The 21,616-nt window shown below is 49.8% G+C and overlaps 1 long non-coding RNA gene across 5 annotated transcripts in view; it reads right to left on the bottom strand.

The window, feature by feature from the left end:
- LOC144311305 (uncharacterized) overlaps window positions 1–21,616 on the bottom strand; it is a 150,044-nt gene that overhangs the window by 80,296 nt on the left and 48,132 nt on the right. Inside the window, exons 4-5 of one of the 5 annotated variants that reach the window (XR_013376867.1) lie at window positions 21,295–21,354; window positions 13,642–16,100 (exon numbers count right to left, since the gene is read on the bottom strand). This is a non-coding gene — a long non-coding RNA (uncharacterized LOC144311305). Of the gene's footprint in view, window positions 1–3,452; window positions 3,572–13,641; window positions 16,101–21,002; window positions 21,355–21,616 lie in introns of those variants that run through there. The other 4 variants (XR_013376869.1, XR_013376870.1, XR_013376868.1 and 1 more) reach the window with 4 other exon arrangements.

Raw genomic sequence — 21,616 nt, 5'->3', positions numbered from 1 at the left:
GGACCCCTCCTTTCCCTCCCCAGCACCTGGTGATCAGGTTCAGCCTCCAGCTTCTTAAGTTTTCTGACTCTCCCCACGTGGGGGTTGAGTGAGCGCTGCCCGCAAACATGAAGAAGTTAGCTGCCGTGTTCAAAGCTCGCGCTGGCAGCAAGCGGAGCATGACTTGGAAGAGATGACCTTCCATCCAAAAGAATGTCGTAACTCATAGTTATTGGCAAATGGGCAGTGAAACGGGCACTGTCATAGCTCCTGATGAATGGAAGAGCAAGTCGGCATCACATTCCAGGTGGTGGGGGGTGTTAGCCAATGTGCAACAAGAGCCCTGGAAACACGGACTCCACTTCTAGGAAAGTGCCCGAAGGAAATCATCAGGAGTGTGGTCAAACATTACCATGATGCAAAGATGTTCCCTGTGGTAGTATTCACAGTGATGCAAATCTGCAAATAATCTAAGTATCCAGCAATAGTTGGTCACCTAAATACACATACGTCTGCAGAATTAAACACTATCAAGTATTTTAGAACATGTTATGGAATAATATTTAGTGGGATGGGAATTGGCTCATGATATAATCTTACATGACAAAGATCATTAAGAATATAAATATAATATAATTCCAATCTTATTTTAAGCTGTGTATACCTGGGGGGGGGATATTAACAGAAACTATCTTTGGTGGCGTATCGTGACTGCTGACCTACATCCTTCTATAGATATCTCCATATTTCCAATAAGAAACAGATATTATAGGCACCTGGGTGGCTCAGTGGTTGAGCATCTGCCTTCAGTTCAGGGCGTGATCCTGGGGTCCTGGGATCGAGTCCCACAGGGAGCCTGTTTCTCCCTCTGCCTATGTCTCTGCCTCTCTCTCTCTCTCATAAATAAATAGATAAAATCTTAAAAAAAAAAAAAAGAAAAGAAAAACAAAAGATGTATTATAACCAGAAAAGAATGACAGCCATGTGAATAAAAGCAATGTTTTTCTCTGCAGGGTCCTTGACCACAGTAGAGAAGGAAGACTTGCTCCCTGGGACCACCTTCAGACCCAACCTTTGCGGGGGCGGGGAGGGGGCGGGGGAATGCTGTGGGCCGCCGTTGGCCTGGCTCTACCCCAACAAGCCTGTGACCGGAGCTGCCCGAGCCCGCTGTCCGAGTGGCCAGAGCTGCCTGGTCGTGACCTCCTGCGGCCCCGCACATCCTGGGAGCCTTTTCTGAGCCTCCTGTTAGCAGGCTTTCCTCCTGTCTATTAGGTCACTGCAGATTGATTCATCTCACTTCACTGTGGTTGACAATTTGTAGTTCCTGACCCTTACAGTCTCCCCTGGTGCTGGAGTCCTGTTTCTGCAGGATCCACAGCCCAACGGCAGCAAGCTGCGGATCAGCGGCGAGCCTTGCATCCGTTGGCCTCCTCGGCAGGCTCCTTGCCCTCTCCCTCCCGTTCCTGCCCCATCCAAGCATCCACACACACGAGGCCACCCCTTCAAGGAGCCCGGTGGGGTCCTGCCCGAGATGACATGGAGAAGGCTGAGACCTGGCCAACAGGGATCCGGTTCTGGGCAGCAAAAGTCCTTATCTCTGACCGGGTTACAAAACGAATCCTTATCTCTGGCCATGTGCAGAGCCCTCGAGGTCTGGGCCTTTCTGCCCTACCTTCCAGTGTGGAGCAGGGAGTGCAGAATTTCTGACCCAGGTTCCCATCCCAGGTGAACTCTAAAAGCCAAAAGACTCTGAGCTTTTGATTTAAGGAGGAGCCTTCGCAGAATAATCCTTTTGACAAATAATATCAGCAGAAGAAAGCCCTAGAAGATGGTTAGAGGGAGTCTATCCTCCAGACCTTACTGCCAATCATGAAAAAAAAAAAAAAAACCTACAAAACACAAAACACAAAGGTAGTCTTCTCGGCCTTCGAGGTCTTCGATCACATGACCTCCATAACCTTATCCCTCCAATTTCTCACTTCTGCTCGGTGTGAACGCCCGTCCATGCAGTCCTCTCCCCCTACTCCCTTCCTCTGACATCTTTTTCAGCTGGTTCTTCCCCCCACACTTCAGATGTAATTATAAAAGCAACTAGACCCTGGAGGGGGCACCTGACTTCTGATCTGGACTCTCTTATTCACCGTTCGATCCTCAGGCCAGTCATTAGCCATCTGAGTCTCCACTTCCCATCTGAAAATCCGTGTGGTGGACCAAATATGCAGACACCTTCCCAGTTCTCACATCCCTTGGGGCTCCTCGTGACCGGCCCAGGAGCCTTATGTGAGTGCACCTGCCCCTCCTCTGACGACCACAGGTCCCCCCTGTAGTTCTGTTCTCAGTGTAGAGGAATTTACCCAGGCTCGCTCTGCATTTCCTTTGTCAGTTTGTGCAAGACCTGTTTGTTTGTTTGCCTTCTCCGGTCCACGTACAAAGTACCTCTGGAACAATGACTGTGTTTCCTCGTGACCCCCTAACACAGTGCGCAGAGCACAGGAAACAGTGAGGCGAGGTTGTTAGTTCTCTGACTAATGCCTACCCCTCAGGCAGACTTGAAAAGGGACTCATTTAAATTTGGTTTCCCTGCCAGAATTGTCAGGCCTCAGTAGCCTTGGGAAATCACCAAGGAAGAAAATCACCATTTATCCTAAAATCTCTGCAATCTGCACGGGCTGCCACCAACTCCCAACCTCTGCCTGGCCCCTCACAAAGCAGCACGGGATGCCCTGTTCCTACCCCTTTTCAGGGTCGTGGCCTCTCCCCAAGAAGAGCAGGCCTTTGCTCCCTGCCAGGGTGGACCATTCAGGGACTTCCAGACTCATTAAAACCCAGGGCCTGTATTCTCTGGCACAGATGAGCTGGAGAGGCACTGACCCAGAACATCAGATGCAGATGTGAGACGTGTTGCACTCTTGAAAGCTGCAACTGTCTCTGCTGTGTGACCCTGAAGAACTCCGTTGACATCTCTGGGTCCCACACTCCACTGCTCTAGAGCAGACATCGTAACACTTACCTTGCAAGGTTACTGTGAGACGTATGTAGAGTCAACTACATGTGCATGCTTTGAAAAATGTGCCTATTTTGCACCTTTTATGCCCTGCTTTCGTGGTGTCCACATGCACCCGGCCCAATATTCCCCTTCTTTCCCTCCCTTAAGATTAAGTCCCCTTTCCACATGGCTGCTGTCAGAACGGCTTCATGGATGACGAAAAAGCATCAACCTGATACACAGAGTTGGAACTCAGAACGCCCTTTCCCACTGAATTGCTGGGGTGTGTGTGGCATTTAGGTGCTAGGGACGGAAGCCTTATTTACTACTTTCGTTCTGTGTGAGTTAATAGATTTTCAAGGAGTTCCCTGAAAACCTTCCCCTCCATTTAACACTTTTTCTCTGAGAGGAAAAACATTCCCACTTCATGGTAACCAACTTACAAGCAAATCTTTGGAACCCGGCCCATCCGTAAGTGGGGACCTACCTGTGCTAAATCACCTTCAGATGCAGCTGTTCTGTGCCAGCCTGGTGGGCTAATGACACATTTGTGGATCTCAGCATGTGTGTGAGATTACAAACACAGGTGTGGTCTCCTGCCTTCGCCTGCAGAGGAAGGAAGGGGTAAGAGGAAAGAAACACAGTAAATTCCTTGGCCCTCTTATCTCACAGAAGGGGAGCTTTCTGCACAGGATCTTCCGGGGCTGAGAGTCCTTTCCTGGTAAAGGAGCTTCGGCAAAAGACCAATACATTTGGACAGTCCCAGGTGATCTCAGAAAAGACACCTATTCCTCAGCCAGAAACAGAAAACAGATCCCCTTCCTAACAGAAGGATGTTGGGGGCAAGAGGATGGGGTTTGGGAACCACACCAATAGTGAATTGTCCAGTGGACCTGGGGGAAGCCGGGAGTCTTCAGACAGGGGTTTACCCTGCTTCCTTCCCCAAAACTACCGGGCTCTCAGTGCTTCTTCTCTCCAAGGAAGGATGCCCCACTAGGCCAACCAACAACCAACCTGCTTTCCTCTTCAGCCAAGGGATGCCACTTGCCTGGCTGTACGTTGTAGGCTGAACTACGTCCCCCCAAAATTCATGTGTTGAAATCCTAACCTGCCAGTCGCTCAGAATGTGACTGTATTGAGAGATGTGAGTCTTTAAAGAGGTCATTAAGGTACGCCTGGGTGACTTAGTGGTTGAGCGTCTGCTTTTGGCTCAGGTTCTGATCCCGGGGGTCCTGGGATCGAGTCCTGCATCCGGCTGTCTGCATGGAGCCTGCTTCTCCTTTTGCCTATGTCTTTGCCTCTTTCTCTCTCTGTGTGTCTCTCATGAATAAATAAATAAATTCTTTTTTAAATCTTAAAAAAAAAAAGATCATTAAGGTTAAAGGAGGTCATTAGGGTGGGCACTAATTCAATACGACTGGTTCTTTAAAAGAAGGAGATGAGGACACAGACATGCACAAAGGGAAGAAATAGTCCTGCCCACACCTCAAGCTCACATTCCAGCCTCCAGAATGGGGGAAAAAATAAATTTCTACCATTTTAGCCTCCCAGGCTCTGGTACTTTTGTTATGGCAGCCCCCAAAAATATACTGCAGAACAGCAGCAGAGGTGAATCAGAAAGAAAATGAGATGCAGACCCCAGAAGTCTGGTCTCCCAGTCCAGACACTGGCCAGACTTGGACGGAGGCAGTTAACACACTTCTAGCTCTTGGAGTATCCGAATATCCTGCAACATCGAGGGGCCCATAGAGTTTGGATCTCCCTCACCCTCTTGAACAGTCCCCGGGTTCCTTCGTTCCACCCAGCTGGCCTGTCCCCGCTCTGGGGCTTTGGGACTGTGTCACTGCTCTCAGCAGCCACCCTCCCCCTGCAGAGGGAGTTTCGTGCAGGCCAGAGGAAGGTGGGAGAGCAAAAAATAGATGGAACTCAGATACTCTTGTCAAGGCCTCGCTGTCTGATGTCACAGGCATCCACTGTCACGGCCTGGCTTTGCAGGACACTGTGGGTTTTCCAGGATCTACTCTTCGAGAAACCTCTCTCCCATTCTTCTCAGGCTGCCCAGCAAGCCGATTCTGGTGCTTAAGGCCCACGCAGGGTCCAGCTGGAAACGGTGGGTATGTGTTTGTTCTGTTTGTGAATTCTATTAAGACTTTAATTTTTAGAGAAGAAGATACAGAGATTTCCCACATACTTCCTGCCTGACACACGCACAGCCCCTGCCCCACGCCCCTTTATTAACATCCCCTCCCCAATGGGGCACTGGTTACAACTGGAGACTTTTGTTCTCAACCTGATTTCCATCGAGTGACTGAAACCCCATGGGCCTTTGCCTTCATTGTCCACTGACCTCCACATTATCCCCAGTTTACTATGTTTTTAATTAAATACATTTCTCCACCAGGCATGGTACCTTTTCTTAAACAATCATAAGCTCAGATAATCTAATAACAGCTTCCCTTTTAGGATGCCTGCTGTGTGCATCCCCGAGTGTCCTCACTCGCCCGGCTTCCAGTGTTCCCAATCCCCCTTCTGTGGAAGCGGGAAAGGCCACCCCTCTTCTTAGAGACGATGAAGCCGAGGCCAGCCGGGTGTAGGAACTTGCACATCATCAGGCCGCTGGTTTGAGGCAAGAGCAAGGACGGCGGAAAACGAGCTTCGGCCGACTCGCTGGCTTTGCACTTCCTCTCTGCCTCCCTGATGAGAAAAATATACCCGGGAGGCTCATTTATGATGTGAAATGCTCTGTAATGAAAAGTGTTATTTTTTTTTTCAATTTTTTACTGTGACTAACTGAGGGAGAAAAAAAAAAGAGAGAGAGAGAGAGAAACATCTTCAACAAATGTAGAGATCCTGTGAATTCTGAAGCTGAGATTTTCAACCTAAAAACCTTCTATGTCTTCGTGTTGCCTGAGAGAAGTCAGACTTCCTCCGGAGGCTGGAGCTGCTCCCCGGGGCACGCGTAGTGCCATCTGCGCCCTGCCTTCACAGCACCCAGCACGGTCGGAAAGTTCTGTATCCGAGGGCCTGTTTGTTAATGTCTGTTTTCTGCCCTAGACTGAAGCTCTATAGGTAGAATGAATGACCACACAAATGGTAGTGTAAACAGAAACGTTTCTGAAAGTAAAAGGAGGCTTTAGTAGTACTTACTCCAAGACAAGAAGGAAACTGGGACATATGGCCATCCAATGTAGGAGACAGAGACCGACTCCGGTTTGCTTGCCATGATAGTCCCAGTGACAGATTCCATACTTGGCACATAGCAGATGCTCAATAAATAAATCTGTTGATTGATTCAACAACATGTCTTTCATTGATTTCTCACGATTGTGTCCCACCATATCTTTCAGATTTTCTCTGTTGCAGCTGCTCACATATCCTACCCCTAGACACCCGGGGCTCTCCCGTAAGCCCATCGTGGATGGAGCAGAGCCTCTCATGCCTCCGAGCATGTATGAAACTATGACCTCCGGGGCTCCTGGGTGGCTCAGTAGGTTAAGTATCTGCCTTTGGCTCTGGTCATGATCTCCAGGTCCTGGGATCGAGTCCTGCATAAGGCTCTCTGCTCAGCGGGGAGTCTGCTTCTCCCTCTCCCTCTCCCCTGACACTTGTGCTCACTCTCTCTCTCTCTCAAATAAATAAATAAAATCTTAAAAAAAAAGAAAAGAAAAGAAACTATGACCTCTGCTCAGTGTCCCCACCACATGCCACCTCCCTGAATTCTTCTGTCCTTAAAAGTCTCCTCAGCCCCTATACTGCTTCCTCCCTGAAGCCTTCCTCCCTTTTCCCAGAACACTTGAATATCCTCTGTAATGACACATTGGAGTGATTTATGTGTCCTGTGCCTCACCCGACGGCGAGTCCCTCCAGGTTGGAGTGCCAAGTTTCCATTTGTTTCCGCAGGGCCCATCCTGCCAGCAGCCCTGGAGCAGGCATGGAATAATGCTCATGGAAAGAATCAGAGAGGGGTGGGGTCCCGTTGGCGTCAGCAGTCCAGAAGGAGAGAAAGGAGTGAGCTTGCACTCTGAGGCTACGCTTCCGTAGCTCTGATGCCAGGTCCCCACCAACACTGATGCTCCATAGGAGCCGCCCTTCTCCCCTTCTGGAGGCCTAGATATATGTGAGGGGTCCTTCATCGACAGGCAACGGTGCCCTGGCCCCTCAGCACAGCCTAGGCCTCACGGTGCCTGCCTCTGGACTTCACAGACCTTCCACCTTGCCTTCAGCCAGGCAGTTTATAGTCCTTAAAGACCTTTCACGTAATGCCTGTGCTAATATTTACATCCCTGCTTAACTAGGCTGGCCTCTGCTGCCTTGGGCATTTCTTAGACTCGAGCAGGATGGAGTTGCAATCTTTCCAAGCTATTCCGTAGTTGTTTGCTGCTCCTCCCGCGGAGCACGCTGAGAGCTGGAAGCTGCTCCGTGTGCAGGCTGCCTGGGGGTTGGGAGATGTCCATCAAAAGATGTGCTGGGTCGGCCTCGTCCTAGGTAACTGTGGGCTGAGGAAACAGACCACCCCACGTTTGGAGCAACGCCTAGCCACACATCAGTTGTGTGACCACACAGGGATTGCATCTGCCCACAGCCTCACTTTCCACATCTATAAAATGTAGGTTGGTAGGAGGATCAAGTGTGATCATGAAAAGAGGCTGGCCCATAGTAATTGCTCACTAAATGCTCAGTATGATTATAAAAGATCAACCAAAATGTGTTGCATCCTGACTATACATTAGGTGTGGTTAGTGTTATGTTAGATTGAAGCAGGGGAGATTGAAAGACGAAGAAATCATACACCCCTGCCCTCCTCGATTTCCAAGCCTTCAGAATTCACAGCGAGCCGTGGTGACAGCCCTAAGAGGTACATACGGCCACAGTGGGAGCAAAAGGGGGAGGTGCAGGTTAGGGCAAAGCTGAGGTCTGAGTTAGGCCCTGCAGGTCAAAAAGAGCCTTGGTTTGCAGTTATGATGAGAGAAGCTTCTACAGGAGCAGTTATCCGTGCAAAAATCTCAGAGGGACGGTGGAGCCTAATAAGCAATGACCAACACTTCCATTGGGTGCTTGCAACAAGGCAGCATTGTACCAAACGTTTTACACCATCTCATTTGCTCTTCTCAACAACCGTGCAAGATGGCGTTGGTGTGCCAGTATTCCCATTCTACAGATAACTCTGACACCCCTAAAGATAAAGGGACATGCTCAGGATTGCAGGCCTTGAGTTTGAGTCCATCTGACCCCACAGCCAGGGCCCTTGACCCCACACACTGTGCGAGTGGGGTGGGGATGGATGGGGACATGTGGACACCGCAGGAAAGACATGTGCTTGAGGTGTGTAGGGAGGTCGTGCCCAAACCCGTGTGTGGGCCTGGGTGGGTGTGTGTGCACACACACACACACACACACATATGATGGGGGCATAATGCAAGAGAAAACCAGAGAGAAGGCTTATAGCCGAGAAACAAGCAAACTGCCACAGAAGATTCTGGAGTCCAGGGTGAGGGGTTCACTCTTTTTTTGAGAACAGCTTCAGTTCTTGCTGCCACTCAACCCAATGAGCCCCCAAGGGTTATGAGTAACAGCAATGATCATGCTGATATGGACGGCGGGGACAGCCCCGGAAGGTGGGAGGGAGGACAGTGCACCAGGGCGTGCACTGCACTGGCTACAGGAGGAAAAGGCCTCCGACTCCCATTCCGGGGGCTTCAGGGCCAAGGCCAGGCCTTCAAATTGACTTTGACTTCACAGAGGAGCTCAGCAAATCCTGCAAAAGCAAAATACCTAGAGGAATATCTCTCTTTCTCTGGAGTTTTGGCAAACTTATTATCCCAATCAATATCTGAGTAATTACAATCCCCTGTGATCAAAGGGGGGTGTTTTTCCCTTTCTTCGGCCTCTTTACAGGCCTCTCTTATCTGGAAAAAGATTTCTTAATCTACTTTCCCTAAATGCCCTGAAGGCGTGCGTGCCACAGAGGCCCCAGAAGTCCCCAATTGCTTTCCACTCCTTCCCTGCCACCTGACCCAGCTCCCAGGCAGCGCAGCTGGGAATCGGCCTTTTAGCCTGGCCACCCCCAGCACCCCCAGGGGGAGAGGCGGGGTGGGGGCCCAGGAGCACAGGGGAGGAGGGTCCCCCTTCCCTCTCCATCCAGGAGGAGGTGAGGAAGGTTGGAGGGCAGGGCCAGAGGATTCACTGGGAAAAGCAGGCAAGCCAGCCTGGCCTGGTCCCTCGGACTGTCTACACTCTGCACCCCGTTGCAGGCTACTGGGCTCCCAACCACTCCTGAGGCCGGCATCCTGGCGAGGGTGGGGAAAGGCTCTCTGGGGAGTTAGAAGGAAGTAGGTGGCAAAGTTTTCTTTTCCATCCTTGACAAGGAATCATGAGTCTGAACAAAATTTTGTTCAAACATCGCAGCCATCCATCTGGAGCCAGGGATCCGTTCACCTTGTGAGGCCTCACCAAGACCAGCTTTCTGCCTCGGCCTCCCTGTGCCTCTCAGCAATGAAAGTCTTCCTCTGTGGGTCAGGGTGGGTCCCCACGGAGGGTCAGAAGTTGCCACCAACATGAAAGTGGGGCTGCCCCATGGCCACCAGCCCACTCAGGAGGGGTAAGGCAGGGGGCAGTGGAGGCAGGCCTCGGGCTCAGCCTGGCCTGATGATGTATGATTTACAGACCAAGTCTTCTCTGACTCTCAATGATTTAAGAGGTTTGTGTACTCCAGAAACCTAATTACCCCAAAGATTTCTGTTAAGTCTTCTCGGCTTTCCTTCTGAAGAGGCCCTTTCCAAGAACGCCACTGGGTTGCAGTCATTACTCTGCGGACCGCTTGCAGGGCCGTTTATTGTATTTTTATGAGGGCAATGCTGCGCAGCCCTAATGCATTTCTCAGGAAAGATGCTGCAGAAGGGGCTCCCGATGTCACCGCTGCTAAGCGGGGAGGGGTAAGACCAACGTCGGGGACGGGCGTGCGTGCGCGTGTCTCCCCACGCGGAGGGGATGTGTGCCCAGTGAACACAAGTAACCGAAGTCAGGGCGGGCACACTCATGAGACAGACAGATAAGCCATGAGTACTCACCACCTGGAACATTCTGATAAGCATTCCAGAGGCCATCCTGGCCACCCCCCTGCCTCCAGGCAGATCTGTTCAATTTACCCCAGACAGCATGGGTTTCTACATCTCGGAGGCAGGCAATTTGGCCATTCCTATGGTAGAATTTTCTAGTGTTTAACAGCCCTCCTCCCGTGGAGCATTTTCCTTCTGGAATTAGCAATGTTCGCCTGGAAGGGAACTTGGAAATCATGGAGACAATGCCTCTCATTTTAGGCATTTAATGACAGCATCCAAGGGTCTCCATTCTTGGAGGAGTCGCTCTTCCCTACAGCACAGACATGGTCAAGGAGGGGCTCAAACACCCTGCAGACTCTTTCAGCTCAGCTCAGAGCCAAGGGGGTGGCTCTCTGATCAAGTCCAGGTTCTGGGTAGGCGCATCAATTTTCATAAGAGAATGACAACCCTACCCCAGGGTTGGCAGATTCCAACTGTTTGTGTGTTTGTAAGGCATATGGGTCCGTATTTAATTGGCAACCCAAGAGCTGCACTTCAGGTATTTGGCAGGGAATATAGTCTCGAACTCACTGCCATGCAGTGTCCATCAAAAACCCAGCTGAGACAAAGAAAGCGTACGGAAGATTGCCTGAAGGGTATGCAGTCCATCCATCCCTCCAGAAATATTAACAGTGGCCACAGGATTAAGCCAGGTCAGCAGAGAGCTAGCCATTGGACCGTGTCCCCTCTGGTCCCCTGTTTTTCTGAATTGAAGTGCGGTCTGTGTTGACAGATGACGCGACAGGGGGCAGCCTAAAGATGTGAGGAGCTGCGGGTACTGCATGGTGTTGCTGAGGACGCGGCTCCTGGGGGCGCACACAGGAAGGCCCTCAGGAAAGCCCCGGGCCCACACAGCACCAGGAATGTTGGGTTTCTCCTTAACTGTCTTCCTTCCTTTTTTCCTCTTCCATCCTTCCTTCCATTCCTTCTCTCCTGCCTTGTCCCTCTCTTCTTCCTTTCTTCTTGCTTTCCCCTATTTTACAGGCACGATGAATTGTGAGCCTGTCCCATTTACCTTGGCCGGGTTGGCTGCCAGATGCCCTGGAGCTGAAATTAGGGCCTACCAGGGTAGGCATTTAGGGCTGCAAGCCCTGTGTACGCCTCCATCAGCCTCGCTCTTGATCCCCTGGAATAGTCCTTTGTTTTTCTATCCCCTCTTCCCATTTGCTTCCAAGGTATATCAGCTCACCCCATTTTATATATCTGTGTAAGCCACCATCACTCCTCTCTGGCACAAGGCAGATATAAGTAAGTACGTTAATAAATTAATTAATGCGACTCAAACTGTGCTGCACACACAGATTATATTTACAAAGGAGTGCATTTACCAAGCTGGTACTGGAAGGCCTCCCAGGCCATATGGGCCTTGAGCTCAGAGTCTTGAAAGATGCATAAGACAGAGAGTTGCAGAAAGAAGTGGAGGAAGCAGTCCTTTTAATTTTGTCCCTTTCACTGAAATCTGACTCTGTATCTTCTGCTTCTTCCCTCAGGACCAGTGAAGCCAGTCCGCAGGGACTGGGCCCAATCTAATATCCCTTTGTGAATGTGAAGGCATCGAATAAAAAAATGAATACATGAGAATCATAAAACGATGAAGGTAAGCACCAGAAGGAACCAGAGAAATCATCTCTGCTGAGCCCTTATATTCCATAAAGGAAATGAAGGGCCAGGGAGGGCCAGTCTAGTTCCTGGATCAGTTGGCCACTTAGAGCATGTTCCAGAGGGAGAACCCAGGGCCCCTAACTCCCTGTAGTCTGTGCCCTTCGTTGAACCCCGTGAAGCTAAGTAACTGCCCATTAGCCAGCCTGGGCTTCATCCTCACATCGGTATGCACTGATCACCTGTAAAACAAAGAAACGGTGGGTGGCACCTCCACTTACATAATTTCATCCTTTGTGGGGGTTCAGTAGAAGTAGGATTTGGGGCACTTTACTTAACCTCACTGTGCCTTTGTTTCCTCATCTGTAAAGTGGGGATGATAATAATTCTCTCAGGTTGTCGTGAGGAGGATGGAAGCAGAAAATACATATGAAGAACCTGCCAAAAAAAAAAAGAACCTGCCAAATAGTAGACACTCCCAAAAATTAGTTGTGGTGGTGGCGGTGGTGGTTTATTTCCCCATTTTACAAAGGAGAAGCAGCAGCCCAGGGCAATGCAGTAATTTGACCAAGGGAAGAGCAGAACCTCGGAGCTGCTCCAGAGCATGTACTTTCACTGTTCGGAATCACTGGGGTGTTAAAGAGCATAGGCACTTGGATTTCCCATTTCTCATTCTCGCCATCCCCATCTCCACCTTATCTCTGGCCTCCTCCTGATTCCACAGCCTGCCTCTGCCTGCCAACTAACACCGTCTTTACAGATACCATCTGCCCAAATGCCAGCACCAATACCAAGATGCCTACATCAAGGTTAATGCCAGAGATAGTAACCAAGGGAGATGGAACCATCTCTTTTGGGCTCCTCTATCTGGGACAATGCATGTGAGATTCTGATCAGAGGCTGGAGGATGTGGACAAAATAATTTTCTAAGAATCTCTTCAGGCTAAGGACTCCAATGATCTTATTTTCTTCCATCCCAAGCTTAGGCATCTAAATCTTGTTTTGGTGCCTTGGGTAGAAACACGAACATCTGGAGCCCTTGCTGAGTTCACACTTCAAAGCCTCAAAGCTTTGCCTGAACTACTTTGTTCATCTCCTCTGTTTTCCTGCTTGAGATATTGGCACACAGGAAGGGAAAGGGACAACCTGGTGAGAAAAGTGGACAGAACAGAGGGCACAGTAGACCACAGGCATTTTTCAGGTGCTGTAGGACTGCTGTCAGTCTTTACAATCATCAGCAAGGGGGAGAGGGAAAACTGGCTATTGCTAAGAGACTCTTGTGTTTACTCCACTGGCACACATTTTCTTAGAGACCTGACTACATTCAACTCCCCTCCCCACCATCCACCTCTCAGAACGTCAATGTCGGTTGATAGGCAGCTCTCTTCAGATGGTCATAACCAAGAGTGCAAGGCCCAGGACAGCTGAATTCTCCTGCCCCAGGCCAGTAAACACCATGACCAACCAAACATCAAGACTAGAACCCATGAGTTATCTAGGACCGGGCTAGACCCAGCATATCTTTCACTAGACATCTCCCAACCCCCGGCAGCCTGCACACATGAAGCATGTTTTGTGATATGGTGGGAAATAGCTACTGAGTAGCTCAGAAAGACTAACTCCATCCTACTTGAGCCTAAGAAATGCCCAGGGCATTCAAATACCTGAAGTGCAGCTCTTGGGTTGCCAATGCCCTGCCTAGTTAAGCAGGTATGTAAATATTAGCACAGGCATTATGTGAAAGGTCTTTAAAGAATACAAACCACCTGGCTGACCAGAAGATGGAGGATCAGAGAAGTCCAGCAGCATCCATCACATGAGAGGCCTCCCTCAATCTTACCTCACACCGTATATAAAATGCAACCCAAAAGGAACAGAGACCTAAATGCAAAATCTGCAACTACAAAACCTTTAGAAGGAAATATGAAAGAAAAGTCTTTGGGCTTTAGGTAACACCAACATTGTTATGCACAAAAGAAAAAATTGACAAACTGGATTTTATCAACACTAAAAACTTATCTTTCAAAGGCACTATCAAAACACTTAAAAGACAAGTCACAGACTAGGAGAAAATATTTCCAAAACACATATCTGACACAGGACTTCAATCTAGAATACATAAAGAACATTTAAAACTCAACAATAAGAAAACAAATCATCCATTAAAAAAAAAAAAAGAGCAACAGACATTGCACCAAAAAAGATACACAGATGGCAGACAATCCCATGAAAAGACATTCAATATTTTTAGTCATTGGAGAAATACAAATCACAATACAATCAGATACCACCGAAGACCTATTAGAGTGGCTGAAATTAGAAATAAATAAATGAATACCTGGCAATACCAAGTGCTGGGGAGGATGTGGGACACCCGGAACTCTATTTTTGTGGGTGAGAATGCAACACGATCTAGCCATTTTGGAAAACAGTTTGGCGGTTTCCTATAAAGTTAAATATGTACTTGTCATATGACCTAGTAATTCCAGTCTAAGTATTCACCATACAAAAAGAACTTATGCGCACACAAAACCTGTGTGTGACTGTTTATAGAAACTTTATTCATAATCACCCAAACTGGAAACAACCCCAATGTTCTTTCTCTAGTGAATAGGTATACAAAACTGTAGTTCATGTGCAATGGAATCTCACTCAGCAATAAAAAAAGAATGAATTACTGAACAATGGGGATGAATCTCAAATATATTATGCTAAGTGAAGAAGCCAGACTCAAAAGGCTATATACTATATAATTATATTTATAAGATATTCTGGGAAAGGCAAACTATAAGGACAAAAGACAGATCAGTGGTTGCCAGGGGCTGCAGGTGGGCAAATGACAAAGGACGCAAGGGAATTTGGTGGGGGGGGGGGGGAGTTTGATGGAATTGTTCTATATCTTTATTGTGGGAGTGGTTTCGTGGTCTTATGCATTTGTCAAAACTCATAAATCTATGCTAGAAAGGGTTCATTACACTGATGTAAATTATACTTCAATCAAAAAAAAAATCCAAGAGCTCATTATTCTTGACAAACATAACCTAGAAGATATGTACTAAAAATTAGTATTACCATTTTACAGATGCGTAAATAAAGGAGTAGAACGATGGATTTGTCCAAGGTCAAGCAAGCAAAGTGTAGCTCCAAGACTGGCATCTAGGCCTCAGATCTCTAAGTGGCCATGGTCTTGGCCACCAGGCCATACCGCCTCTCACACTGGGGGCTTTTCTTTATTCTTGAGTATATTTTAGCTCACCCATTGAATTTTATCCAATTTACAGCTACGGTCTAAATCATAAGCATCTTATTTGCATTTCAAATACATGGGAATTACTTAGATATGTTGTATTCTTAAGAACATTCAAACAATAAAAGAATGCAGAGAGCAGAGAGTGGAATTCCCCCTTCCATCACACCTGCCCGTGCCCACACCCCCTCTCTAGGCGTGGTCTGTTGAGAGCTGTTGGATAGCCTTACACCACGAACATACAGGCTTACCTATGCACATCACATGCATTTCCAGTACCCTGCTCAATCTCTAGTCATGAAAGCCTGCTTGACTTGGAATCAGCCGAAAGCCATAATAAGTTCATACCCTTGCTCTGTCAGAGACTCGCTGTATGACCCAACAGAAGCTAGGTCGCATCTGTTTTTTCATTCTTAAAATAATATCCATTTTTAATAAGGATAGATCCCTTATCACATCGTTACAGTCCCGTAAATGCTATTTAATCCAAACATGTGGGTGAAGAGATGCAGCAGATAGCAGCTACGACTGGGAACACCAGGCTTCCATTTGGTCCGCCCCACTGGACGAAGGCGACTCACTCAGTCTCAGGTGTGTCTGCATTCAGCACCTTTTTTTTTTTTTTTTTTTTTTTAAGACTCCACTACACAATCCTAACAAGCAATCTGGGTCCTATGTCACTCAAGGTATGACTATAGGAATTGAAGGGACAGGAAATACTTAGCCTAGAGAAGTAAAGGCTCTTCTGGGATGTGAGCATTGGTTTAAAATATTTGAAGAGCTGTCATACAGGAAGAGAAGACAGATCTGTTCTCGGTTGCTTCAGGGCAGAGCTGGAATTAATCTGGATGTAGATTTTGTATTACAGAATAAAATTGTCCAGCAAAGGAGGAGCTGCCCATGAGGCAGTGGGCATCCCACCACTTTTGGGTAATCAAGCTGACACTGTGCAATCAACTGTTAGAGAAGCCAAAGCGACGCCCCAGCAAGCAGATCTGGGGATCTCGTGCTTCTCAGTACAGAGGTGCCCATCTTCAGAATAGACGTAGGTATACACGAAGCCTGGAAGAGGCGAGCAGGCCCCATCTATCTTCTCACGCTCCCCATTAGTTGCGCCAAGAATGGGGGTACGTGAAATGCATGCACACGGGAACCAAGGCCTCACGTAGAGAGATGGTTTCATCAGCTGGTCCTGCAATTGAGAAGGGGAGCAAAGGAGAGAATGTCCTGCCCTCCAAAAATGCAGACCTATTTGGATCCTATCTGAGGTCCCTTGGCAGCTGACACACATGCCCATCTGCCACGCTGGCACGGTGCCCCCAGCAAAGGGAGCTGTGCTTCCTGCTGGTGGGCGTAGGTTCCAGGTGGCTGCATATGCCTGCAAAGGGGGGACCTTTGTCCCAAAAGGCACAGGGCTCTTGCAATTCCCATGCTAAGTCTCTGCCCTGCTTACTGCACACCAGTCCCACCAGAGGCGTGGAGGCAGCAGGGAGTTGCAGAGAATGGGAAGGGCGAGCCGAGACACTGGAGGGGCTGGGGCTGCCAAATGAACAGGCCTCGCCGCATCCAGCATGTTGCAGAGCCAAGACCACCCAAGGAACAACCAAATGGGCACTTGGAAGGAAAGGGCCAAGGCGCAAAGGGTACCTACTCAAAGGGCATCACGAGGGGATTGGGCCCTTGAGAGGGAGACGAGATGTTATCTGATGCCTTGGGCTCCATCGTACTTCTCCAGGAGTGCAGAGGAAGGGCTCTACATCTGGCCTTCTGTCTTGCCGGATGGCAGCATGTAAACCTGGGGTCACGTCTGCCCAACTGCACGGGAGTGTGTCCACCCCACATCGGCCTGCGTGTGTGTCTGTGTGTACATGCCCACGTCTGTCTGAGGGCTGCAGTAATTGCATATTGCTGATGCTGCAAAAGCACATAAAGGCCGGGCAGCTAATCCAATCATTCATGCTTCCCTTGTTCCGACTCTTGGATCTGATAGATAAAAATACCCAGGCAAATGACCAGTTTCATGGACTGTTTCCTCTTTTGTCAATACAAGGAATTGTGAGCTGTCATCTTGTCCCTCCTCTCCGGAGAGAGAACTCAAATATTTATGACCGGCTTTTATAACATTAATTGTATTTCTAATTGTTTTTCCCCTCTCCGCAGCATTGCTTGCCTCACCCTGGTGACGCTGGGCATTTCGGGGGTTTATGAAGAGTGGTTTGTCACAAATGAAATTCAGGAGGGGTTTTGAACGAGGCAGCCACATTTCCTGCTTAGTGGTCCTCTGTTCTGAAGCATGGGCGCTGGCTGGACGCCAAAGGCGACGTGTCCACCAGGCCCTGCAGGAAGGATGGGGCTGGCTCTGGCCTCCTCCTCCCCAGGGATCAGGAAGTCAGGGGCATCAGGCTTCAAGGGCAGCTCCCTGTGCACCAAGCCCAGCCCTGCCTCGATTTCTTCACCTGGAAAATCTCTCCTCCCTGCTCCCAAACTGCTGCTATGTCTTCTCTGGGCAAAGGGCCCTCTGAAGGCTGAAAACTGATTTTTAGATTTTCTGATCAATGAACGTGCAGGAATGAGAGAGGTGTACTGGGAGGCGTGTTCGACTAGGAATTGGGAAAGCGGAGATCTGGTTATTTAATTATTCATTCATTCATTTATACATCAAACATGGACAGGAGCCTCCTGTGTGAGAAGCCTTGCCCTACATCCCGGGAATAACCCCAGTGCCTCCTGCATTCCCTAAGACCTATTACCTCTCAGGCCACAGCTGGTGCTTTTACAAAAAGGAGGCAGATCCCCAGGACACCTTTAAAGGGTTCCAAAGGACAGTTTGAGGAAGCAAAGCTCTGGACTAAGGGCTGGGAAGATTCTACTCTGCATCTTTCTAGTTCATGACCTCGGACAAGTCACTTGGACTTTCTAAGTCTGGACTTCTCCATCTGTAGGACAGGAATTAAAATGATCTCATACCCCACACTGATTCTGAGGAGTAGATGGATATCGTTGGGGTTGGGGGGAAGGCTGTCTATAAACTACATGTGCAACAACCTACAGAAGTAAGAAATCAGGGTACCTGGGTGGCTCAGTCAGTTAAGCATCTGCCTTTGGCTCAGGTCATGATCTCGAGGTCTTGGGATCGAGCCCCATGTCCGGCTCCGTGCTCAGAGGGGAGTCTGCTTCTCCCTCTCCTCTGCCCCTTCCCCTGCTTGCTCTCTCTCTCTCTCTCAAATAAATAAATAAAATCTTTAAAAAAATAAATCACTATTAATAATAGTCAGAGAGCCCTAGCTAACTCTTCCGGTGTCCCTATGCAAGGTATAAAATGAACAGAAAGAAATGATGTTGGAGAAGGAGATACCTATTGACTGCCCCCCTTTCCAAAGGAGGGAGAGAAATGTTCTCTCCTTAATCTTGGGAGTGTCTCCCCCCTGAGACTTGGATCCAACTAGCCACCACCGCACAGATAAGGGACTCAAGCTCAGAAGTAGCTGGAATAACAGTCAGAGTTTTACTGTACGGTGAACTCACCCTCAGGAGCAATCTTTGACCGCTGGCAAAATAAGTCATCTCAGCCTGGGGGAGCTAATCAAGGTCACAGAGCCACAGATCCGACGCCCAGCCAGGGTTCCAGGATGCTGGTTGGGATGCTCCACAACCATCTCTGCAGATGGCCCTAAAGGGACAGTTGCTGTTCCCGTGGGGCTGTCTCCAGACCAGAAAAGGATATTCCTCAGCTGGAGAGGGCAGCGTGGGGCAGCAGCAAAGCATGGAGAGAGTGTGGCTCCCCTTGGGGCCACCCCAGGCCCAGCCTCTCCATGTCTCCTTCTCACTGTCCTTCCATCCAGTGGCACTGGACCTTAATTTGTGACCATGGTGGTATGGGAGGTATAATGATCTGCGCAAGCAGGGATGGGAACTCGGACAATCTATGTGACCTTGGATCGGTCTCTTTTCTGAACCTGGGGATTTTACTTCTTAATTGGTAAACAGGTAGTAGCAATAGCAACTATCTCGCAGGCTTACATGGATCGTCCGAGGTAATATTATGTGAAGTTCTTCACAGAATGGTAGGGCCTAGAGGAAAGCATATGGGACCTGAGGTCACAAGACTTGGATTTAAGACCCTCCTGTTCTCCCTGCCTAAGGCCCGAGTGAAGTCCTTTAATTTCTCTGAATTGCATTTCCTTTATCTGCGGAGTGGAAATAGTGAAATGATATCCACCTGAGAAGGTGGGGAGTATCAAGGAAGATACTCAAAGCCTCTGATGAACCAGAAGTGCATTTCAATGTTAGGGAGTGCCTTTCTGATGAAGAGACTGAGGGCCAGGGAGGGCCCCTAGTTTGCCCAAGGCCACGGCTTCTGTGGAACCTGAACCCAGCCAGAATGCAGCTGGACCCTGATGGCCAGGGGGTCCCCCGTTCAGTCCTGCCCTCCAAGGAGGACGGAGCCTGCCTCCCCTGACAGCCAGAGCTTGCCGCACAGGCCTGCTGGCAGCCACCCTAACCAAATGCGGGGGGTGGGGGTCATTTTACATCGATTTGAATGCTGCTGTTTATATTTGCCTTCCCTCAGGAGTTAACTAGAGTCCTTCTAGCATTGATTAGCTCTATCTGGTTTCCTAATGGAGTAAACACGGGGCCCCTTGGAAATCGACTAGAATTTAACAAATATACCCCTTACAACACCCAAATCAGCCACAGGAAACAGCATTTACAAGTACAGGCCACCTCTGCCTGAACCCCCAGACGGGAATGCCCTGTGACTTCCCCTTGGGGGAGCTGAGCCGCTCGGAGCAGAACTCAGGAATCGGTGGGAACGCTTATAGTTTTTCCTTTTTAATTTTGAGACAGGACTGGTTAATTTGAGCCTCATTGTGTCCGGAGACAAATATGTGTTGATAATGGCAAGACCTACCAGGGGCTGAGCTCCTGCCAGCTCTGGGCCCCCAGAGCTCCTCTGAACTGGTTGGGCTCCCTCTGGGGGCCTCTCCCCACCCCCATGCAAGGGGGCCACTCTGAGGCAGGCCCCCTGGAGCTGGGATGGGGCCTTCCATCCTTCCCTACACCTAAAGTGAGTCTTCCCCTCTGGGGGTCAGCCTCGGACCTTGTCTCCCTCCCCCCCGCCAGCGCTCCTTCCCTGGGCCTCCCACCCAAGCCTGTGGCAGTCCTGGGCCCACACCTCACCTTCCCCAGCACCTCACCTCCCCCAGCCCGGCCCCAGCCACCAGGCTTTCAGCTGCCTGCTCCAGGCAGCACCTGGTGGCTTCAGCTCTGCTCTCAGAAGACCAGAGCGATGGTGGAGGAAGGAGGAAGGCCGGGCAACAGTCGGGGTGGGGGGGGTGGTGGTCACCTGGGCTTCTGTGCACCCTGCAGGCAAACTCCAGGCTTCGGGCCTGTGTTCTGACCTCCCCAGCTTTCTGAAACCAATCATTTTTTCATTATGCCTTTGAGTTGCTGGCGTGTGTGTATGTGTGTGTGTGTGTGTGTGTGAATGGCAGTAAAATAAATCAGCAGCAGAGAGCCCCGGTATCAGTAGGTTGGGAATAACCTCTGGCTTGACCTCTCCGTGATGTGGAGCTGATCTGGGAGAGAGCACCCCGCTCTCTTCCAGCGAACAGCATGTTGCACCCATCCCTTCTAGGCAAGTGCTCCCTTTGAGGCCTCCTCATCTCTGGAGCAGCCTCCAGAGCCGAGCTTCCCAGCATGTGCAGGTCGCTGGAGCCTCCTTCGGAAACCAGGCACAGCCTGGAAGGTGGGAGCTGGGGTGGGGGAGGCGGGCATTGACCTCTCTGGCTGGGGGCCAGCCCTGCCTGGGCTCCCGGTGCCCCGGCACTAATCCACCCCCGTGGCTGCCCGAGGAGCCACACAATCGCCGTATTGAGCAAAGCTATAAATTTCAGCCAGGCCGACCCTGGGAGGAGGCAATTACCTTCCAAGGAGGCTCCCTCTGGACGGACTGCTTCCAGCACAAGGGGGCCTTTCATGGCCACTCGGTGCGGGGCCACGGGTTACGGGGCGGCCCGTGCAGCGGAGGCGGCTGAGCGCACCCCCGGCGACCCCTTACCTCCCCACTAGTGCCCCCCCCACCCTGGAGGGCCACGGTCACACAAATAAAACACTCAGGCTTGGAAGGAGACTATTCGGATGACCGCTTCTTTGTTTCCCCCAAGTTTTGGCCTCAGCCCAAGATCGAGGGGAGAGAAGGATGGAGAAGAATGAATAACTATATCACGCAGGCCTTTTTTAAGTGATGACACACCAGGAAACGTGGGGGGGGGGGTGCCAGGGGGAGGGGGAGAAGAAGAGGGGAGGGAGGAAGGGCTCTTTCCTCTTTACTGGGGGGAAATTGCTACATTTTCTAATAACAAGTAACTAGAAAACAGCTGAACCTGAAAACTTCAAACTTCAATCAAAGTCACTCTCCGAGAGGAGTAGGTGGTTGGCAAAGCCTAGGAAATAAGAAGGAAAAAAAAAAAAAAAAGAACAGTTGGTCTAGAATTAATCAAGATATTAATATTAGAAAAGGTAGCAGGGCAGACGGGCCGTCCCCAGGTTGCTGTGGGGTGAAGAGCCCGGAGCTGGGGCCGGGGTCTGTCCTGAGGCCCACACGCCCCTCCCCTTCTCCCTTGGAAAGGCTCACGCACTGGGGATCAGACCTCCATCGGGGAGAGGTCAAAGCAGTGTTTCAAAGCCTGCCCTCCCAACGGCCAA

This window comes from Canis aureus, chromosome 3 (genome assembly GCF_053574225.1).
Source record: "Canis aureus isolate CA01 chromosome 3, VMU_Caureus_v.1.0, whole genome shotgun sequence".
Lineage (NCBI taxonomy): Eukaryota > Metazoa > Chordata > Mammalia > Carnivora > Canidae > Canis > Canis aureus.
This window is presented reverse-complemented; position numbering and strand designations above follow the sequence as displayed.